Genomic DNA, 24,459 nt, shown 5'->3' with positions numbered 1-24,459 from the left:
AAAATGAGAGTAAAAATCAAGATATAAGATCGAGAAAATAGAATACCTGACACAGGAGAAAGAATTAAGGCCTCTCTAGGGTTCTGACATAGGAAAATTTGAGCCTAGAAAGCAAATAATCAAGAGTGAAGCAAGAGGACAGAAAGCTCCATAAAGGATGTATGAAGAAAGAAAGAAAGAAAGAAAGAAAGAAAGAAAGAAAGAAAGAGAGAGAGAGAGAAAGAAAGAAAGAAAGAAAGAAAGAAAGAAAGAAAGAAAGAAAGAAAGAAAGAATAAAAGAAGAAGGAGCGGGTAAAGCAGGGAAGAAGGATATATTTGACTAAATTGAAAGAACATTTAAAATTATCAGAAAGTTGGAGAACTGATAAGTGAAAGTCTCTAAAAAATCACAAAAAGAGGCATTGTTAACTCCAAGAAATAATGTAATTAGAGTATGCATGGCTCAGCTGTGAAAAATACTCAGTAACACTGAATATTGCTTTAACAAAAAAAGTGGGATAGAACTATACTGGGAGACTGGGTGAAGGCAGGTGGATGGACTATGGCTGGCAAGAGGGAAGCGTGTGTTTCAGGTTAAAAGAACTAAATCTTCATCTTTCACAATAATTAATCTAAAATTGACAAATCTTGGGGAACCTGGGTAGCTCAGTCGGTTGAGCATCCGACTTGGGCTCAGCTCATGATCTCGCGGTCTGTGAGTTGGAGCCCCACATCGGGCTCTGTGCTGAGAGTGAGAATGTTGTTTTAAAATAGAGAGGTAAATAGCAGAACAATTACCTAAAAGAATTACAAGTGAGTGCCTTTGAAGAGTGGGAATTAGAGAAGAGTGGGATAGGAACTGGCCAGAAATTTTTGTTATTATAAGCTTGATTGTATTACTTCAAATGTCATACATATACATACGTATGTATATATATATATATATGACACAAAATGTTATATACTCTGTGTATACATATATATTACTTTGATAGAGATTGAAATTTATGTTAAAAAATAATCAGCAATAAAGTACACAGTTACACTTTACAAGAGTAAAGAAACCAACTGAACAGTGCAGACTAATCAGAACTCCACATGTGGGTCTAATAGGAGATCATTTAACCCACAAAGAAAAGGAAACCCCAAAAGGTCACCAGCTAGAAGTCACATAAAGCAAAAAACAATGTAACACCAATAGGATAATTTCCATCTCTGGCTAGAGTGCCTTAACTGTGTTTCAAATTGGATACATTATACAATATTTGATTTTAACATTATAATGGACTTTGGCCCTTCCTTATACATGGAAAGGGTTGAATACCTATTGACTTATTATTTTTATAGAAAACTGAATGCAAAAATCAATGAAGTCCCCACAACTCTTTTGCAAAAGATAACTTGGTGGTAAAGGGCTTTTACTGTGCTCCCAAAGGTAAAAGCCACCTGGAAAGGGCCAGTGTCAAGGTAATCAGAAGCAGAGAAGCAGCTAGTCACAAGTAAAGGGGTGGAAGAGTCATTCTTTCCAATGTCCAACTGGAGGGACTAGAAAAACAACTTAAATATTCCTATTCTTTGCTATTTATCAGAAATGCTCTTAATCCACACACAAATGGTCAATTAATCTATGAAAAAGAAGCCAAGAATATACAATGGGGAAAGAAGAGTCTCCAATAAACAGTGCTGGAAAAACCAGACAGCCGCATGTAAAAGAATTAAACTGGACCACTCTCTTCCACCTTACACAAAGATTAACTCAAAATGGATTAAAGATCTGAATGTAAGAGATGAAACCATAAAAAATCATACAAGGAAACATAGATGGTAAGTACCTCAACATTTGTCTTGGCAATATTCTTTTTTAGGTATGACACCAAAAGCAAAGGCAGCAAAAAAAAAAAGTAAACAAATGGCACTATATCAGATTAAAAAGCTTCTGCACAGCAAAGGAAACAATCAACAAAATGAAAGGCTACCTACCCAGTGGGAGAAAATATTTGCAAATTATGTAGCTGATAAGGGATTAATATCCAAAATATATAAAGAATGAATATAACTAAATAGCACCAAAAAAATAAAGTAATTAAAAAATGGGCACTGAATCTGAATAGGCATTTTTTTAATAAAACATACAAAGAGTCAACAGAAATATGAAAAGGTGTTCAACATCACTAATCATCAGAGAAATGCAAATCAAAACTACAGTAAGATATTACCTCACACCTGTTAGCAAGTCTATTATCAATAAAACAAGAAATAACAAGTGTTGGTGAGGCTGTGGAGAAAAGGGAAGGCACTCTCACACACTGTTGGTGGGAATGTAAATTGGTCCAGCCACCATGAACAACAGTATGGAGGTTCCTCAAAAAGTTAAAAATAGAACCATATGATCTAACAATCTAAAAATAGATCACCATATGATCTAACAACTCCACTTCAGGGCATTCATCAGAAAAAAAAAACAAAAACACTCTCTGAAAAAGATATATACATCCTCATGTTCTTTGCAGCCTTATTTACAATAGTTAATATATGGAAGCAACTTAAGTGTCCATTGATGGATGAATGGATAAGGAAAACATGGTATATACATATATAATGGAATATGATTCAGCCATAAAAAAGAGTGAAATCTTGCCACCAGTGACAACATGGATGCACCTAGAGGACATTATGCTAAGTGAAATAAGTCAAACAGAGAAAGACAAATATCCTACAGTCTCATTTATATGTGAAATCTAAAACAAAAACTGAGCTCATAGATACAGAGAAAAGACTGGAGGTTGCTAGAAGTTGGCTGTGGGGAATGGGTGAAATGGGTAAAGAAGGTCAAAAGGTACAAACTCCTAGCTATAAAACAAAGAAGTTATGGGGATGTAATGTGCAGTATGGTGACTATAGCTAATAACATTGTATTGTATTTTCGAAAGTTATTGAGAGTACATCTTAAAAGCTCTTATCACAAGAAAAAGAAATTTGTAACTACGTACGGTGACAGATGATATCCAGACACTGTGGTGATCATTTTGCTATACATGCAAGTATTGAATCATTATGTTGTACACCTGAAACTAATGTTATATGTCTTTTATACCTCAATAAAAAAAATGTTGAAGAATGTGTTTTAAGATGTGTATGTTTCTTAACTAGTTATAAATAGTTATGCCAGCTATATGTTAACAAAGGAAAGATCGTTCAAAAGTATTCAGGACAAAACAGATCTATCTTTACTTATGCTTCATGGAGCATTAGAATTATCAGCAGGCTTTCCTAGGGATGTTTTTAGTAATGACCCTTCTTTCATTATATTCTGATAAACATCTAAGGCAAGAGATTTACAAAAAGTAATGGGAGAGGTTTCAGTTGTAAGTTCAGAAACATTTTAGCATCAAACTACCTGTTAGCATCCAGGTAACTGACACAAAGAATATGGGATTTGGAGTCAGTATTACCAACTTTCATATTAGTCACATTAGTCAATTGCACTAATACTACCAATCTCGAAGAATCCTTGTAGCAATTAAAGGATTCATCTATGTGAACAGTCTGGCATATAATAGATACATAGTAATTGCCCTTTTTATCATTATTCCCATAATACTTACACCGTAGTCAGTCTAAATAGCTTAAACTACATACACTGTTTCTCTAAAGTTTCACAAATAAGGAGCACTAGTGAGGAATAGAAGGTGCTGTTTTTATGGCTACATTAATGCCAAGAGATAGACAAGGACAAGACCTTTGTCCTAAGGTATGGGAGCAATTAGTACTATTTATCAAATATTTGCCATTTGGGCCCCTTCTAAGTATACAATTGGAAAAAGAGGGTCATAAAATAGTTTGGGCCCATGTTTTGTTAGCAGGAAGTAGTGCACTTATACGGCCCAAGTATTTATTTGCAAAGCTCTCTTTTCCATGTGACATGGAGACCAGCAATGTTCAAAACGGTGACCATTCTCTCAGACCTGGTCCTGGATGATTACGATGCACAGAGCCTCCCTGATGACCCATAATTGACATGAAGTGTAAGCAAGAAAACTTGCCCTAGAGCTTCTTCTGCCCCTTCTGGTGCTGCTTGTGTGCTTGTTAGGTGTGGACCTGGTACGTCTTTTGTGAAGTGGCTGACATGCTAAGGAGACTCTGTCACTCACCATGGCAAACAAAAAGCCCAAAGAAGGAGTCAGAACTGAGATCAATGATCACAGCAATTTCAAGGTGGTGGGGCAAGATGGTTCTGTGGTACAGTTTAATATTAAGAGGCGTGCATCACTTATTAAACCAAAAAAAGCCCATTGTGAACCACAGGATTTGTCAACGAGGTAGATCAGATTGCGATTTGATAGGCAGCCAATCAATGAAACAGTTACACCTGCATAGTGGGACATGGAAGCTAAAGATACAATTGATATGCTCCAGCATCAGATAGGAGATGTCTGCTGAAAAGAGAAACTAATACTTGACTGCAGAACTCTGTTCCTCCAGACCAACAAGGCATTCTCAATTAGAAAACCACAATTTTTGTTCTGCCACATCCTGACTACTATGTATAGTTTTCGCTATTCTTTTATTTTTCCCTTCCCCATACCTTTTATGTGCACAAGCATATTGCATTTTTTTGCTAAATGGCTGATGGTATGTTTTAATAAACATCAAAGGGAGATGGGATGTGGAAAAATACTAGTTTTATGAAAATACCTCTTTTCTCATTCAGCACTTATATTTATATACCAGTAAGTTATGTTGCTCTTGCTGTTTAACAAAAAAGAACAACATAAAATTTATTGTACATCTTTTATAATTGGAGAAATTTAATGCTTTTCATTTGTCATTATAAAACAATGGACATATAAAAAAATATATATTATACATACGTATATAAAAGGCCAATTTTATAACTTTTTTGTACATAGCTATTACGTGTAGGGCAATCTGTCTTTAAGTAGGTATAAATTAGGCTAAAAGGAACAAACCCTAGTTTTCCCTTCAAGTCAAGCATCTTGTTGTTTAAACAATTTTCCTATCAAAAAAAAATTTGCTCTCTATTTTGAGCTTGTCACTAGCCTAACTGAACAAATAAATAAGGGAAAACGATTCATTGGCCAGCAACCTGTCAGATTCCTGATCTCTCTCTCTCTCTCTCTCTCTCTCCCCTACATCCTCCCTTCTCTTTCCTATTTGGTCTAAAGTAAATAATGACATTGGGGGCACCTAGGTGTCTCAGTTGGTTAAGCATCCTCCTCTTGATTTCGGCTCAGGTCATGACCTCACAGCCGTGAGATGGAGCCCTGCGTGCCCCCACCCCCGCCCCCACACTGAGCATGGATCCTGCTTTGGATTCTCTCTCTCCCACTCTCTCTGCCCCTCCCCCACTCACATGGATGTGTTCTCTCTCTCTCTCAAAATAAATAAATAAGCATTTAATAATAGTAATAATAACTATATGACAATAGGTGCTCAACTGAAAGATAACATGGCATTGAGGATGGTCACAAACATGCTGATGAGTACACATGGAAAGGCTGCAGAGAAAAGCAGAACAGACTATAAGTCTATTTATATAGAGATTACACCTGCAGGGGGACAAGAAACAAAAGTAACAAGATGACAATCTTGTGGTTCCTTTGAGCTGGGTTCTACTATCTATATTTTATTTCTGAGAAAAGTCATTATATTTTCTCAGCAAGTCTTTTTATCACTTAAGTTGGTCTGAATGCTAATTAAAACTGAGTCTCGGACCAGAGCAGAGCACATGGTGCCCAGGACCAATAAAGGGAGCACGTTGATAGGAAGGGGAACAGGGGAGAAATTATAGTTCCTTGCTTCGGAGCCCAACAGTTAAGTCAAATAGTGCAGTTGCCAATGGCAAATTCAGCAAGCTCACAAATAAGCCTCAATGACGATGGTATAGCATAAGGAATGCTCATCTCCTGCTCGATGAAATAGGAAAGAAACCATTCATCCTCTGAATTAAACAAACGCTTATATTCTAGCATCAAAATGTCTACATAAAAATATGTCATCAATGAAAAATGTTTACACACAGAGATCTTAACCCAAAGAGAATGTACATTAGGCCCAAGCAGAGTTCATCTGGTATGTACAAGTGCTGCAGGGGAAATGAGAACACCTGCATGAACATTTGATTACTTAACCAGGCCTTTTGTCGAGCCCGTCAAATCCCTCTGTTAGAAATCTCTCTTTCTGACACAATAACAAGAGAACCAGTTTTTCAAATGCATGTTCTTTTACTCCAAAGAGCAAGCCAGGACTCATACTCTCTGTGTGTGTCACCATCTCCTTTCAGGAGATGGTTGGTAATTACTGCAAGGCTTCACTCTGCAGAGGGTTTGCCCCTGCAACTTTCACTGATTTGTTTAACTAGCAGTGAAATGTGATTTACATGCCTTTCTCCCAAGGTGGTCTTCTCTAAAAACCACAGCAAAATGATCATCTGCAAGCTGAGCTCATGGTAAATAAAACCAAGGCTCTTCTTTTCTAAAGTGGAAGGTCTAATCCTGTAGTCTTGATTGCTTTCCTAATTACAGACTCCAATCACTGCCGCAGTACCCAGTGGTGGCAAGAACTCTGTAACTGGTTATATGTCCCATCCTCATCACGAATCTGTTCATTTAACTGTAATACAGAACCAACTTAAACCCACAGGTTTCAGGTACTGAAAACTTCACTTAAGTGAGGGTTTCATTCCCCTTTTCATTCATTCTTCTTTCTTCTCATTACAATTTTATCTTCTCTCACTGTTATGTCACTAAGAAAATATGCTCTTCCCCTCAAAAACAAAAAACAAAAAAAAACTAGTCTTAAAGACTAGTATATCTCCTATGAATAGAATACTGAGGAATAATAAAGCAACTCAGATCCTAAAATCAAAAGGGACTTTGTTTTCTCAGCTCATTTCTTATATACAGGATGAGTGGAGACAAGGAAGGTATGTGTCACAAATAGATTCCACCACCCCCCATCTCCACCCAGTTTGGCTGGATAGTGGACAGATACAAGTCTACCAAAAATGCAAAAATCTTGTAATAAAATGAGAGATGCAGGCAACTCGTTTCAGGAGAAAAATTCACAGAACATTAGTACATCCCAGAAGACCTCACCTTACAGAAACACTGGCCTCCATCTGCCCACACTCTTTTACTTGACCATATAAGAAATCCAGATTCCCCTGAAGATATGCCTTTGTCCTGGGCAATACTCCAACTCAAATCTTGTAAAAGGAACAGGAAAAAAATCATAACTGAAACTCAGATATAGAATTTAGTACTTTGCAATACAGTAGCACCACTTAATATGTCTAAAGTGCTTTGCAAGTACAAGGTTTTATTAAGCTCCTTTTCAGAAAACAAGGAAGCAAACTGAGATAAAAGACCCAAGTCTAAACTCAGCAGGCAAAACAGTAAGAAATAGAGGGAGGAGTCCAGAAGCTCTTACTGTGAACTGGGCCTCTGATGTCTTTAAGATGCTGCCAGTCACCCCAGTTCTGAACCAGTTCAAAATACAAGGTGATACAGCTATTTTTGAAGAGGATTAAAAAAGTGACAAGAAAAATCTCATCAGTGAAGAGGTCACTCTGAGGTCACTATCCACCACCGAACCTTGGAGATTAAGGAAGCAGGGAAGGAGAAACCACATCAGCTCTCCCACACCCAGCTGAAGGTCTATTGCTTCACTGAATAGCAATATTATGATGTGAACTCAGCTGATCCAGACAAAAAGCACGTGGGACTGAGTAGTGAGGTTTAATTTCTATAATTATGAACTCAGGCAAGAAATTATCCCCCCTACCCACTTTTTTTCCCACAAAAAGTGAGTGCCAATAAAGTAAACAGAGTCACAGCTTCTGTTTCAGTCTCCCCAATGAACTCGACAGTTAGTTTTATACATTTAAGATGTTTTCTGACCATTAAAAATATGTAAACAAAAACACGTTATAGTTTTAAGGTTTAAAATCTATAAATTGCTAACATTAATAATTTAGGTATTTCTTTCTTCATTCTGCAAAGCTTCTTCTCATTCTCCTCCCCAGTAAAGTACACTAAACGACACAGATCATGATGGCCTAATGAAGGCCACACAGAAACAGGACTCACTAGCATCCACTTACAGAGACTATATTTATTTATCTTACATCTTTGCCTTGTAGGCAGTAATTCCTTTACTAGGCAATTTTCTAGAGAAAACTTTTCTTTTTGACCACCGATAATTGGGTAACTTGCCCAATATCAATCAAGACCAAATTTCATCTGATGCGATATATAAGAAAGATCAGGCCTATTTGACTAGTTTGTTTTCAAGGTTTTTATTGTCCAAATCATGGCCCACTTTCACATATAAATACATACAGCTTGAACAAGAGACTATAAAGGAATATATAATTTAACCTCGCTATGTCTAGAGATTCTAAAACATGTATATGCTACCACTTTATATTCTTTAACACTTTATATTTCTGGGCATCACATACATTCTTTTGATTTGAATGACTTCTAATATGATTTCTAGTTTACAGACAAGGAAACTGAGGCACCAAAACAGATGTTAGATCTATTATTGTCCTTCACAGTTAGGAGGCCACTGTTGACAGTATTAAGAGAGACAACAGAGCAAGTCAGTTACTGAGCTGGATTAAACCTTCAAGTTTTCCTAGGTTTATGCTTGATCAAGGAACCACCTTGTCATTCCCACATAATCATGGAGGTCGGTAAACATTTTATAATGTCATCAACTTTAAAGGAGTGCTATCTTTTGACCCTTTATCTTGGTCCTTCCTATTTCAGATCAGCTGTCTGCATATTTCCATGTTTTGAGTATACTCAAGAGCAAGATTGTAAAGAACACAAAAATAAATCAGTCCATAAAGATTATCAGCCTGAATGCCACTAGGAGACAAAAGAAGCTGCCACAAGGAACAAGGGAAATTAACATTCTTTCCTATCCACCTGGCAAGAACTGAGATCAAACTGAACTTGTTGGCAAGCTCTGTTAAAAGTTTGTCTAAAATATTCTAGAGCTACTAGTACTGAGGTTTTCAAGGACCTTTTTATCATTTATCATTCTCCCCCACTAACACCATGTTTTGTGAGATTCTTCTTATCAAAGTGCCTTGAATTCTTTCTGAAAAAGTAATAAAAAATGAATTAATGGTTGAATGAATAGTTGAATATGTGCAGGCTTTATAATTAGACTGATCTTGGCACTGAATGCCACTTTTTGCCATGATATTGAGTGAAACTGAGAAAGTTGCTTAGCCTCTCTGAGCAACTTAACCTTTCTGAACCAGAATCTTCTCATCTGGATAAAAATGGATAATAATGCTTTCTCTTATGATGCTTAAAAGAGAATGTACATAAAGCACTTGGCACATGGTAAATAATCAGTAATTGGTAACTATTAATTTTAAGCTTCTAATCAGTCTGAATTACCAGTAAAACCATTCTGAATCAAAGTAACTGCAGATAAAGAGAGAGGGGTGGTATTTGAATTAGATTATCTGCCTTTATCACATGCAAACAAAGCATTCTAAGTAGGCATTTTGGAAATAGTTTGCAGGTCCCATTTATGATTTTCAAGATTCAGTTAACATGAAGGGACTACCAACAGATCAAATACAATGTTAACATTCCTTACCTCTCTGTGCAAAAGAAACAATGCATGTCACCAATGCCTTTGGAAAGAAATAAGAAGTTCAAAATTCCTTAATCTAATTCTTTGAGCCTATTAAATGATTTGATATAATACCAAATCTTAAATTCCAATTACTGTATAATTTTTTAAAGAAATTAAAAATTCCTAAAAATTAGAATGTGAGTTCCTAGATTCAGTCAGTTGAAGTCACATGATGTTAAACATCCCATTTAGAAACTTTTATCTCTGATTTCTCACATGTCTAATGAAAAGATGGAAGTAGGTTTCTATTTGAACTATTTCCTTTTACTACATCATGCATTTTTTGCATTAAATATGGGTAGTGGTGGGTGAGGAATAGTATTGTAGTGGGAGAGGGAAAAAGATAAAAGATGGTAAATATCCTGCAAAATTGAAATATGTTATCTAAGGCATGGTTTCATGTTCTAAAATTTTATGGTTTTTCAGAAGACGAGGATAGTATCATATATATCTTTTTATCTCTTCCCCACCTCATCTCAACATAATACGTTCCCTATAGTAAATATGTAATGATATTTGTCAGTGAAGAAACAAACAAATGAACACATAAACTTTGTTTTACATCTAAACACCATAGTCTAATAACCAAAGAATTACCTAGGATTGTGCTCTTCTTATACACTTAGATCCCAATGCATGAATACACAACAACCATGATAATTCTCTGGAAACATCTCCAGGGTAATCTCATAAGAATGGTCAACTGTAAGGAAAATAGCAGCAATGGTGATTATCACAAAATGGAAGAAATGCTAAAATCTAGCCTAAAAAGAGAAGCAAATGACATTTTCTGAGTTCAAATGAAAAGGCAGTGGAATAATCAGCAAAATGCCAAGAAAATTAATTCAATATGCATGGAAGGTAGAACACCAAACAACCAGCTTCAGAAATCTATATAGTCATGTGGTAGGGACTCAATAGTAAAAGACCAACAACTTCTGTTTTAGTTTTACACTTACTTTGGATGAAGCCACAAACTTTGCAAACCATGTGATGGATACTTTCTGCGGGATATTTTTAATGTGATTGAATTGTTCTCGACAGTTCCTTTTACCACATCATGCATTATGTACATTAAAGATGGGCAGTGTGTCGGGAAAACTATTCAAGTGGGAAAGGGAAACAAAAAAATACGTACTAAATTATTTTCCTTTAAAATTGAACTAAGCTATCCAAATCATGCTAAACTGTAAGATTTCACATGTTAAAAAAAAAAAAAGGAAATGAAGTTGGCAAAATCACATTAGATTCAGTGTTGAGAGTGTTAGCTTAATTACCTTTTGAATAATTTAATACCTTATCACACCTACAGTGAATTTTATCTTTTAAATTTTGTTAAATAAGTAGCCAAATTTTACTTGGGAATTAAGGTAGTGCTTTATAGAAGCTTTCATTTAAGTAAGCTGTATTTCACTGTGGATTGGAATGAGATTTATTAGCATGTTTATACTACTAGATTTTGTCACCTTTCTCACCTTTTCACTCTCCACTTCTAAAAATGTATTGGCTTGGTCACTCAGCATCATCTTCTTTCCTACCCTCTAAGGAGAGTTCCATCTTGCCAGTCTAATGCCCCTGCTCATATTTTACTTAGAGATCTTCAGGGATATTCTCAGAGTAACCTGAATATCTCCTGGGCATCATTAGTTATAGGTCCTGGGTAATATTGATTTCTCACTAGTTAACCCTAGAAGGATAGAGACCAATGAGTCACATAATAATCAGACCAGCTGCTTGCAGTTCAGAATACATCCATTAACTTCTCTAATATCCTCTTTTAAATAGGCCAGCATGTGTTGTTAAATGGCTTATCCAAATCTTGACTCTAACAATATTCCCTGCTAAAAGATGTAGGCAAGCTAGGATTCCAAACCCAAACAAGGTTATTGAATCTGACCTATAAAATACTAATGATATAAGAAATAATTAATAGCTATTAATAAAAATTTCAGGGGTGAGGTATTAAGAATCAAAAGTTTAGATACAAATAAGAGAGCAAGGAGTGAATAACTAGAGGATGTGGGTATATTATTCAAACAAATTTGCAAAAAGACATGGTATAAAAGTTGCTACACACTAAAAAGTAAAGCATAAGCTTAGATCAGCAAACTATGGCCTACTGCCTGCTTTCATAAATAACTTTTATTAAAATACTGCTTTACCAATTCATGTGCATATTATCTATGGCTGTTTTTGTACTATAAGCATAAGTTGAGTAGTCACAATAGAAACCATATGGTCTAAGGAAACTGACCTGGGTGGCTCAGCCGATTAAGCATCTTACTCTTGATTTGGGCTCAGGTCATGATCTCATGGTTTGTGAGTTTGAGCCCCATGTCAGGCTTTGTGTTAATAATGTAGTGGTAGCTTGAGATTTTCTCTCTCCCTCTCTCTCCCCCTCCCCTGCTTGCTCACTCTCTCTCTCTGTCTCTCTCTCAAAATAAATAAATAAACTTAAAAAAAAAAAAGAAATAATATGGCCTATGAACTCTAAAATACTTATTATCTGGCCCTTTATTTCAAAACAAAAGTCCAGAAAACTCTTAGACTTTAAAAATCTAATGACCAAATTTCGAGGAAAAAGGCTGATTGAATTCATATGGTATGCTCACACCTCAAATTATTTCACACTTTACGCTATATTTTAGTGATCTTAATTTTACCATTTAGTTGAAGTGATAAATTTAGATAAATATTTTCTAGATTACTTATGTAATTTTTCATATATAAAGCTACTTAGATAAAGTATACCTTTCCTTGTCTACTGTTGCAAAATATTGAAGAGCAATATTTCTTTGTACATTGCAATGGTAACATTTTCCAAACAAAAACTGGAGTACTATCAAAGCATTTGAGAAGGATGAAGAAGAAGAAGAGGTCTTTAGTGATATTTTAGAAATGGGAAACATTCTGAAGGAAACTAGAGAATGAGTAGGTATTGTCAAAGACCTCTATAGTCAAAAATTTCCAGTAACCTCATGTTCTTTGCAGCATTGCAGCATTGCAGCATTGTTTACAATAGCCAACATATGGCAACAACCTATATATCCATCAGTGGACAAATGGGTAAAGAAATTGTGAGATATATATATATATATATATATATATATATATATATATACATACACACACATACATACAGTGGAATACTATTCATCCGTAAAAAAAGAATGAAATCTTGCCATTTGTGACAATATGGATGGACCTTGAGGGCATTATGCTATGTCAAATAAATCAGACAGAGAAAGACAAATACTGTATGATCTTTATTTTTTTTTTTAGGTGAAACTTAAAAAAAAAAAAAGAAGCTCACAGAAACAGAGAACAGATTGGTGGTTGCAAGAGGCAGGGATTAGGGGGTGAAAGAAATGGATAGGCTGCTCTTTTTGCTTTGTTTTGCTTTGTTTTAATCTAAATAAATGAATTCTAAAATGTTTAAAAATCTGGTAACCACCTAATTATGACAACCACAATATTTTCTTCTGTTGATTAAGTGGTACATCTGGGCCTTGCCACACCCAGATCCTGTGATCCTCACTGAATTAGGAAGTGCATTTTCATCTCCAGCCTAGATAGAACAACTATTATAGTACTTTGGGATGCTGTACTATATTCTTTAACAATGCATTTCTCAAATTTGGGGTGAAAATAGTAACTTCTAAACCTTCTTGGACGCCAGGACTGAAATCTGAAATAGATGAGCAACCGCATAGTATCTGTAAAATTGGCGGGGGGGGGGGGGGGGAGGCAGAATTTCTAAATCTGACAGAGAACTGACTGCATGATCATAGTGCAAAGCCTTGGCTCTTCATCCAGTTATCAGGTCCAATTCAGTTTCCAATCCCAGAGCCTCTTGAATGAAAGGGATGTGTGTTATTGGCAGAAAGAAGAAAGAAAGAAGCCTATGAGAGCACCACCAGCTACTACTGTATATCTCCCCTCTACCTTCTTCTAAAGGGAATTGGAATCATTTACACATTCCCACCCATCCCAGGACTTATTTAGTAGCTTAGTGCTAAAACAGGACATGTGTTGAGACTTAGTTTCAGCCTCTATTGTGAAGAAATACCTCACAAGATATGGAATATTCTAGCATGTAGTGTGCATTCTGAACCAGCATCTAATATATGATACTATTTCTCACATACATGGGCTCAGGGACCAAAAGATAAAAAGAGAAATGGCAGCCTTCACTCTAAATCCCAATAATTAATTATCAAAATTTTTGCTTCTCACTACGTAGAGGTCCCTGAGACATGTCCAGCAGGTGTGTGAGGTCAAACTATTTTCGTAATTATGCTATGACATTATTTGACTTTTGCACTGATGGTAGATAAGCCAGAGCACTAGCACCAAATTGTACCAATAGCAATAGCCAAGATATGGAAGCAACCTCAGTATCCATCTACAGATAAATGGACTATATCCATCTATAGATGAATGGACTATTATATATTCATATATACATATATATGAATATAATACATACATATATACGGTCCACTCATCTATAAATGGATACTGAGGTTGTTTCCATATCTTAGCTATTGCAAATAATGCTGCAATGAACATAAGGGTGCATGTATCTCTTCAAATTGGTAGTCTGTTTTCTTCAGATAAATACCCAGAAGTGGATTACTGGATTATATGGTATTTCTATTTTTAATTTTTTGAGAAATCTTCATACTGTTTTCCACAGTGGTTGCACTGATTTACATTCCCATCCAACAGCGTAGAAGGATTCCCTTTTCTCCACATTCTCACCAACACTATTTTTTTGTTTTTTTGATAATAGCCAATCTGATAGGTGTGAGATGATATCTCATTTTGGTTTTAACTTGCATTTCCCTGATGATTAGTGATGTTGAGCATCTTTTCATGTGCCTGTTGGCAGATGTATATCTTCTCTGGAAAATGTCTATTTAAGTCCTCAGCCCATTTTTTAATTGGGTTGGTTTTTTAATATTAAACTGTGTGAATTCTTTATATATTCCGAATATTAATCCCTTACCGGATTTGTGATTTGCAAATATCTTCTCTAATTGAGTAGGTTGCCTTTTTGTTTTGTTGATGGCAGACCAATGGATTTTAAAGTAAGAAAGTATTAAAAGTTTACTGTTATAGTATAGATTCCACATTGCAACTAACCTGCAAAAAACTACAACTTGTCAAGTTTTAGTGGTTATCAAAAAGGATATTCACAATTATTTGAAAAAATTATTAAAATACTCTCTTTTTCCCAACTACATATCTGTGTGACTCTGGACTTTTTACATATATTTCAACTAAAACAACACATTGCAATATTAAGTATAAAAATCAAGCTGTCTTCCAGTAAACCAGACATTAAAGAGACCTGCAAAAATGTAAAACAATGCCATTTTTCTCCTCTATAGCTACTTTCCATTAAAAACGTGTTCTACAAACTGAGGGTTGATGGGGGGTGGGAGGGAGGGGAGGGTGGGGGATGGATATTGAGGAGGGCACCTTTTGGGATGAGCACTGGGTGTTGTATGGAAACCAATTTGACAATAAATTTCATATATTGAAAAAATAAATAAATAAAAATAAAAATGTGTTCTATATGGTAACATGTAATAAGCTATCATAATTTTTAAAGAAGTGATAAATATGTCAAAATTATCTTCATTTTAATTTCTAATATGGTAAATATCAATCTCTATAACAATGAACAATGTAAACAATGCTCTTTGGAAACTTAAATGCTTTTTTAAAGTGTAAAGGGGTCCTGAAACATAAAGTTTGAGCACTGCTGTCTTAGAAACTCTTCTCTTTATTTTTTTAAACCATAATTAAATGCTGTCTTATAATTTCTAGCAGTTCCTGGTTAACAGGAATAAAGATTTAAAAGATAGCTGTAAATTCTTATATGAACTGCATCATAACTTTAAGAAGTCTATAATCCCATATTTATTTTATAAAATCATTTTTACAGTAACTGCCTTATCAAAGATAGTATTTCTGTGAAAAAAAGTAAGAGGTATTTTAAAATAAGTTTTTTGGAATCTATTTCCTTGAAAGCCATCTCCTTTATTTTTTCCTTCTTATGTCTGAGCATATTATGCTAAATATGTCCTCTCTTCATTTAGACTTCAGAAATACGAACAGCATGTTATCAGTGCCCACTTAATCTTCACTTAACTGGACACATTTAGCCTTAATCTCTCCTCACAAATCAATTCTTCAGTTCTCTTTATCACTATTATTTCTCATTTCTGGATCTCCTCCAGTGTTTCTTTTCTTTTTTTTTTTCTTTTACTTTCTATTTTAATTCCAGTTAGTTAAAATGCCATGTTACATGACTTTCAGGTGTACACTATAGTGATTCAACAATTCCATACATCACCCAGTGCTCCTCCTTAATCCTCACCACCTATTTCGCCCATCCCCCACCCATCTCACCTCTGGTAACCATCATTTCACTCTCTATAGTTGACTTAGTTTCTTTTCTCAGAGTTCACAAAACAGTAAATTGAATTCCAGGTATGATCTCTCCATGACCCTATGTATGGAAGTGATCTGTTCCCTGCTCTCCTGATGCAAAACCCAAAAATAGTTCTGTATTCTCAGCCATCACCGCCAGACTTTATCTAATTTTTTTTTTTCTCAGTCACACTGGGGGTTCTATAGTATTTTTGGCTTCCAGATTGTTCTTTCCTACTGACTTCCTAAATCGCAGATCAATTTCCCACATTTCAAGCAAAATACTGGTAAATAAACTCTCAGTTCTATAAGACTAAAAGGGGCTGTGAGGAAAAGAAAGTTTAGTAAGAACAAGAATAAAACTCAACTGCAATAATTGTATGTGTATGTGTGCACACATGTTTAAGAGTTGTGAAAGGTAATTATTTTAGTCACATAAATTTAGCCATCAAAAATAACACATAATTTGATTCAAATATTTGGCATTCCTTATCTTCATCAGTCTTTCCAGAATTTTATTATCTTCCTTTATTATTAACTGCTAGTGTGTTTTGTTTTTAGGAAAGAGAGGAATAAGCATATTTTTTAAATTATTATTTTAAAAGAAAATGTCACATATTTTATGTGGATTTTTTCTTTCACATAGTAGGATTCAGAATGTCTCTTTGTATTTAGCACTTTTCCATGTACCAGTCAATGGGATTTTAAAATTCTCACCCTCCTTGGAGAAGCAATCACTATTAAATGTAGAAATAAGCCAAGAGTGGAATGCCTGGATGGCTCAGTCAATTCAGCGTCTGACTCTCGATTTGGGCTCAGGTAATGATCTCACTGTTAGTGAGCTCAAGCTCTTTATCCAGCTCTGCACGGACAGTGTGGAGCCTGCTTAGGCTTCTCTCTGTCTCAAAATAAATAAATAAACATTAAAAAAAAGAAAAGAAAGAAGCCAGGGGTGACCCAGATTCAATAACCACTGCATAATTTAATTGGATACGGCTATGTGTTTATAGACATTTTCTGAAGACACCATATAAGAAAATAATACAGGAGAAAATTAAATGTAAGTATATTCAATAGTCCTCTGATTATTTCTGAAGTACATTTTAAAAAATGCTTACTTGAGAAATAGAATTATAAATGAAAGATTACAATGAAGCATTATATTAGATGCTGATGTTCTCACTCAAGAGAAATGAAATTACTCCAACTATAATTAACATCTATTTCTGTTTTCCAACATCAGTCAGTCAAATACATTGAGCTCTCATTATGATCTGCCCACTATTCTAAGTTCCATGAAAAATAATGTTCAAGAGGCTGATATTTACATATTTACTTTGCAAAGTTAATGTTGTTGTTAGAAGCTAAAAAAAGCTAAAAAAAAAATGAGAAATTATAATTCTATGTATTGTAAATTTCTTTGAATAGAACTAGGATAATTAAGAAGATTAAAGAGATTCTTATTTAAAATATTCATTATTCATATTAAAAATTCCCAGAGGGCACCTGGGTGGCTCAGTCGGTTAAGCTTCCGACTTCGGTTGAGGTCATGACCTCATGGTGAGTTCTAGCTCCACATGGGGCTCTGTGCTGACAGGTCAGAGCCTGGAGCCTGCTTCAGATTCTGTGTATCCCTCTCCCTCTGCTCCTCCCCCATTCTCACTCTGCCTGTCTCTCTGCCTCTCTCTCTCTCTCTCTCTCTCTCTCTCTCTCTCTCTCAAAAAAAAAATAAATAAACGTTAAATTTTTTTTTAATTCCCAAAAAATATTATTAAGGGACTACCTTTTAAAAGTTGTAAAATCCATAAAAATCCATTCCTTTTATGAAAGAAAGAAAGAAAGAAAGAAAGAAAGAAAATCATTTAGTGAGAGTTATTGATTCTGCAATTTTTGTGTTTCTTTTTTTTTTATTTTTTTTTTAATTTTTTTTTCAACGTTTTTTATTTATTTTTGGGACAGAGAGAGACAGAGCATGAACGGGGGAGGGGCAGAGAGAGAGGGAGACACAGAATCGGAAACAGGCTCCAGGCTCTGAGCCATCAGCCCAGAGCCCTACACGGGGCTCGAACTCACGGACCGCGAGATCGTGACCTGGCTGAAGTCGGTCGCCTAACCGACTGCGCCACCCAGGCGCCCCAGCAATTTTTGTGTTTCTAAAAAAAATAAATCTTTCTAACCTTGATTTTGAGACAAGTACCAAGTATAGAGAAAATTCTCAAATAAACATAATGTAGTTCCCTTTAACTTTCAAAATAACAATTCATCCTATAGATTTTTGCAGATTTTACTTAGTCAAGCAAATCAAAGAGTTTATGGTCCATTGTAAAAACCCCATTTAAAAATTTATATAGCAAAATGGTTTGTTCCTTCTCCAGAGTTGATACTATAATATCAAACTTCTAATGATATTTTTTTCAACAGAATGATTGAGAATTATCTCTTATTATCTTTATAAAATATCTCTATCCACCTCTCCCCCTGTAAGTATTTTTTTTTTAATTTTTTTTCAACGTTTATTTATTTTTGGGACAGAGAGAGACAGAGCATGAACGGGGGAGGGGCAGAGAGAGAGGGAGACACAGAATCGGAAACAGGCTCCAGGCTCTGAGCCATCAGCCCAGAGCCCGACGCGGGGCTCGAACTCACGGACCGCGAGATCGTGACCTGGCTGAAGTCGGACGCCTAACCGACTGAGCCACCCAGGCGCCCCTCTCCCCCTGTAAGTATTTTTTAACATAGTTGACCCACATATTTTCTCCAAATTTTTTTTGTTTTTTCTGGATATGAATCCAATTGTTAAATCCCTACAATTCAACATATATTTATTGAGATTCTCAAGTATGCAAAACTTTGGATTGGACTAAGCACTATTAAATCCCTGAATCCTATTGCAAAATCCTGTTTTGTCTACATCAATGAATCCATTTCACAGGGTAAATAATGAAAATAACATTTTAAATGGTCCCTAGCACATCAAATTATCTCTCTCTAATTCCACCTGAAAACTACAACCAGATGAATTATAGAATAGAAATTTAATAACTTTGTTGAATAAAAACACAAAAGCTTCACTTTTCTAAAGAAAGTTCACATATTGTTTTTAGCTAGGGAGACCTTTGTTTAAAGAAAATATACGAAAAATCCCAGTACACAAAACAGATGAAGGCAAAGTTATTTGGGTTAAGGTAGGGAAGGGACAGCAAAGGATTTATGGGTTCAATGGATAATGTTTAGACTTCTTACCTTGCATCGAAGGTGTTCCACAAAATAACCTCTGTACTCCTTACCACTATCTCTCACACTGTCTCCATTCCTTAAACTTCTGGATCATCCAAACATAATAATTTTCTCTCAAATACACTCTAAACAATGCTACCTCTGCCACCTTTGTTTATGCTATTTATCCTACCTGAAATAACCCTCCTCCCAACATTTTGACCACTTATGTAATTTTTAACCATTATTTGAGGCCTAGTAAATTTCTTCCTGCTTCCCTACCTGCCCGAAAGCCACGAGAAATAGTGAAAATTCTCTCCTAAGCTTATAGCATGAACTGCCACTTAGCATCGTGAGGTAATTATATTAAGGAAGCTTTTTATATAGTTTAAGCTTTCTACATTGATTTATAAATATCCTCCTGGTTAAATCACTTCCATGCAAACATTCAAAAAGAATCTGTTTCTGGGGCGCCTGGGTGGCTCAGTCGGTTGAGCGTCCGACTTCGGCTCAGTTCACGATCTCGCGGTCCGTGAGTTCGAGCCCCGCATCGGGCTCTGGGCTGATGGCTCAGAGCCTGGAGCCTTCTTCCGATTCTGTGTCTCCCTCTCTCTCTGACCCTCCCCCGTTCATGCTCTGTCTCTCTCTGTCTCAAAAATAAATAAACTTAAAAAAAAATTAAAAAAATAAATAAATAAAAATAAATAAATAAATAAATAAATAAATAAATAAATAAATAAAAGAATCTGTTTCTAAAATCATATGGATGTTGTCAGTATTCAGCTCCTTGCAGGTTGTTGGACCAAGAACCCCTATTTCCTGCTGGCTTTCAGCCAAAGGCCACCCTAGTTTCCTGCCACATGTCCTTCTACATAGGCAGCTCACAACATGGCAGCTTTCTTCATCAAAGCCAAAGAAGGAGAGAATGTCTCCTTGCCAGACAGACATTATAATCTGATGTAACATAATCACATAAACATAAATCATGTACATACTGTCACCTTTGCTATAGTCTAAGACCTAGAAGCAAGTCACAGGTCCTACCCACACTCAAGGGGAAAGATTTACAAAAAGGCATGACTACCAGGAAACAGGGGTCATGGAAGCCACAAGTCTGTCTGCCATTCTGCTAAAATTACTATATCAGTGAAAGGATGCTTACAATTATATGAAGTCAAGAAGACTTTCAAGTTGGTTCCAGACATCTGAAAAATCTGTACACACATTAGTAAAAGGTGCACACACGTTGAAATATAGTAAATAGCTTTATAAATAGGTAGAGTTAGGACATGGAAGGAAAATTTTTTTAGTACATGTATCAAATATCTGGCCAAAATTAAAAAGACAAATTTGACTTTGCTCTTCCAGAAGTCTGGTTAAGGAAAAAAACCTAAAGAATTGGAAATGGTGAATTCCATTAATGCTACTTACCAAGATAACTGGGTTAGGAAAAGACTTGGGACACAGGGAGGGGCCAAGATGGTGGAACAGCATGGAAGGTTTTGTTTTTTGGTTTTTGGTTTTTTTTGTCTCTCATCCCTGAAATGCAGCCAGATCAACACTAAACCATCTTGCAAACCTAGAAAACTGAGTTAAGGATAAACACAACAATATGCAGAACCTGAACCACAACTCAGCAGGTACACAGCTGAGGAGGTGAACTGAGGGACAGAGAAGCCCTGGAGGGCAGGGAGCTGTTTTTGCTTACAGAGAGAGGATGGACACAGGGGGAAAGTATGGGAAAAGCACCTCCCCACAAAAGCAGCTGGAGAAAAAGTAGAAAAGTGGAAACAGCCACAGGGACTGAACAAAAAAAGGGAGAAAGGAGAAAGGAGAGGGTTTAAATTCCATTAAGACTCTATAAACAGGTGGAGCACAGAGTCTGAAACTCCATAGCTCAATACTTGGCAGTGCTCTGGTGGGAAGGGTGAATCCCCAGGAGCAGAGAGTGAGGTCCTCAGGGTCCTTGGGTCACATGGGGAGAGGCAGTTCCCCTGCTGGGAGGACATTTGGAAGAGGCTGTGCAGCCACCCCACAGGCAAAGGTCCAAACGGACCCCGGAGAACAACCACATTCACTGGTGTTTGAACAAGGACATTAAGGGGGAAGACTGGTACCAGATGTGTGTTGTGATTTTCCATAAACCCTGAAACACTGCTACTACAAGATCGCATGAATATTTTCTGGGGTGGGCTGGCACCCAGCTGCAGTCAATGGGCATTGGGAGCAGTGCGGTCTCATGAATGTTCCTGGGGGCACATGGGCACCCAGTCATTGCTCAGTGAGACCCTCCCCCAGAAGGTCTGAGCAGGTCAAAGCTGCAGTCCCTCAGAAGTGAGTGATCAGGAAACACAGCCCCACCTGAGATAAAACTCAGCAGGGAGGTGCCGCCGGCAGCCTGACAGCTTGGTCACAGACAGCATAGAAGTAGGGAGTGGACAGAAGCTGTAAACAAAGGAAGAGTGCTTGATTGTCAGTCATGGAGAGCACAGAGTTCTGATACTAGAGACTGAGTAGCTGGGTGACACCATTTTTACTCCTCCTGCCCATGCACATACATGCCTACACAGGTCACAGCAATCCACCCCAGTAAACTGAGTAGTGCCATCTAGTGGAGAAAGCCATTACACTAAACCCTGCCCAACTGGTCCAACAGTGCTCTTGACAAACACAAGTCTCTCCATTTGCTTAGTTTATGGACTATAAAGTACTTCATAGATTGACTTCTGTGGGAAACCAGACGCAATTTCAATTGTACTTCATTCTGTTCACTGGTCCTTTTATTCAATTTCTTTTTATTTTCTTATTCTTAATACAGAAAGAGAAAAAATCTATTTTTATATCCCATTTTTATTAAAAAGATTTTTCTATTCTATTTTTCTACTATATTTTTCACTTTTTTGTAAATTTTTAAATTAGATTTTACTTTCAACATTCGATTTTACTTTCAACATATACTTTCAACATTGATTTTCTCAAATTTTTGAACGTTTTCTTTTTTTACCCTTTATTTTCTTTTCTCTTTCTTTTTTCTTTTCTTACCTTTCCCTTTTTTCTCTAATCTACCAAGCTTCTTTCAACAACCAGACCAAAACACACCTAGGATCTAGCATCCTTTATTTGATTTCTTTGTGTTGGTTTTAATTTTTTAATTTAATTTTTTTTTACTTTATTAATTCCTTTTCTTCCTCCAAAATGATGAAACGAAAGAATTCACCCCAAAAGAAAGAACAAGAAGAAATGAAAGCCAGGGACTTAATCAACACAGATACAAGCAAGATGTCTGAACCAGAATTTAAAATCATGATAATAAGAATACTAGCTGGGGTTGAAAATAGGCTGGAATCCCTGTCTGCAGAGATAAAAGAAGTAAAAGCTAGCAGGATGAAATAACAAATACTATAACTGAGCTGAAATCTTGAATGGACGTCACAGCGGCAAGGATGGAGGAGACAGAGCAGTGAATCAGTGATATAGAGGACAAACTTATGGGGAATAATGAAACAGAACAAAAGAGGAAATTATGGCAAAAGAGCACGAAATAAAAATTAGAGAACTCAGTGACTCATTACAAGGAATAACATCAGAATCATAGGGGTCCAGGAGATGAAGAGAGACAAAAATGGGCAGAAAACTTATGTGAGCAAATCATAGAAAAAAACTTACCTAACCTGGGGAAAGACACAGACATCAAAATCCAGGAAGCACAGAGAATTCCCATTAGAGTCAACAAAAACCGACTATCAACAAGGTATATCATAGTCAAATGCACAAAATACTCAGGCAAGGAAAGAATCATGAAAACAGCAAGGGGAAAAAGTCCTTTACCTATAAGGGAAGACAGGTCAGGTTGGCAGCAGACCTATCCATAGAAACTTGGCAGGCCAGAAAGGAGTGGCAAGATATATTCAATGCACTGAATTGGAAAAACATGCAGCCAAGAATTCTTTATCCAGCAAGGCTGTCATTCAAAATAGGAGAGATTAAAAGTTCCCCAGACAAACAAAAATTAAAGGTGTTCGTGACCACTAAACCAGCCCTGCAAGAAATTTTAAGGGGGACTCTCTGAGGGGAGAAAAGGCGAAAAAAAAAAAAAAAAAAAAAAAAGACCAAAAGCAACACAGACTAGAAAGGACTAAAGAACACCATCAGAAACTCCAACTCTACAGGCAACATAATGGCAATAAATTCATATCTTTCAGTACTCACTCTAAACGTCAATGGTCTAAACGCTCCAATCAAAAGACACAGGGTAACAGAATGGATAAGAAAACAAGATCCATCTATATGCTGTTTACAAGAGACCCATTTTAGACCTAAACACCTTCAGACTGAAAATAAGGGAATGGAAAACCATCTATCATGTTAATGGTCGCCAAAAGAAAGCCAGAGCAGCCATACTTATGTCAGACAATCTAGATTTTAAAATAAAGACAATAACAAGAGATGAAGAAGGGCATTATATCATAATTAAGGGGTTTAGCCACCACGAAGACCTAATAATTGTAAACGCTCTAAATGCTCCAAATGTGGTACACCCAAATCTGTAAATAAATTAATCACAAACATAAAGAAACTCATTGATAATAATACATTAATAGTAAATGATTTCAACACCCCACTTATAGCAATGGACAGATCATCTAAACAGAAAATCCACAAGGAAGTAATGGCTTTGAATGACACACTGGACCCAATACAGTTAACAGATATATACAGAACATTTCATCTTAAAGCAGCAGAATACACATTCTTCTCCAGTGCACATGGAACATTCTCCAGAATAAATCACATACTGGACACAAATCAGCCCTCAACAAGTACAAAAAGATCCAGATCATACCGTGCATATTTTCAGACCACAATGCTATGAAACTCAAAATCAACCACAAGAAAAAATTTGGGAAAATAACAAATACTTGGAGACTAAAGAACATCCTACTAAAGAATGAATGGGCTAACCAATGAATTAAAGACAAAAATAAAAAGTAGATGGAAACCAATGAAAATGATAACACCAAAGCTCAAAACCTCTGGAATGCAGCAAAGGCAGTCATAAGAAGGAAGTATATAGCAATCCAGGCCTTCCTAAAGGAGGGATAAAGGTTTCAGAAACACAACCTAACCTTACAC

General features: G+C 36.1%; 1 long non-coding RNA gene and 1 pseudogene across 1 annotated transcript in view; one reads left to right on the top strand and one right to left on the bottom strand.

Annotated features, from left to right (window-relative positions):
- LOC147581813 (uncharacterized) overlaps nt 1–24,459 on the bottom strand; it is a 171,906-nt gene that overhangs the window by 22,702 nt on the left and 124,745 nt on the right. The gene's annotated exons all lie outside the window — the stretch shown is intronic.
- Nucleotides 4,132–4,419, top strand: LOC147581814 (small ubiquitin-related modifier 2 pseudogene; annotated as a pseudogene).

Source organism: Puma concolor, chromosome B1 (genome assembly GCF_028749965.1).
Source record: "Puma concolor isolate L17-30 chromosome B1, mPumCon1.1.hap2, whole genome shotgun sequence".
NCBI lineage: Eukaryota > Metazoa > Chordata > Mammalia > Carnivora > Felidae > Puma > Puma concolor.
Note: the sequence above shows the minus strand (reverse complement) of the source record. Positions and strands in the feature narration are given on the sequence as shown.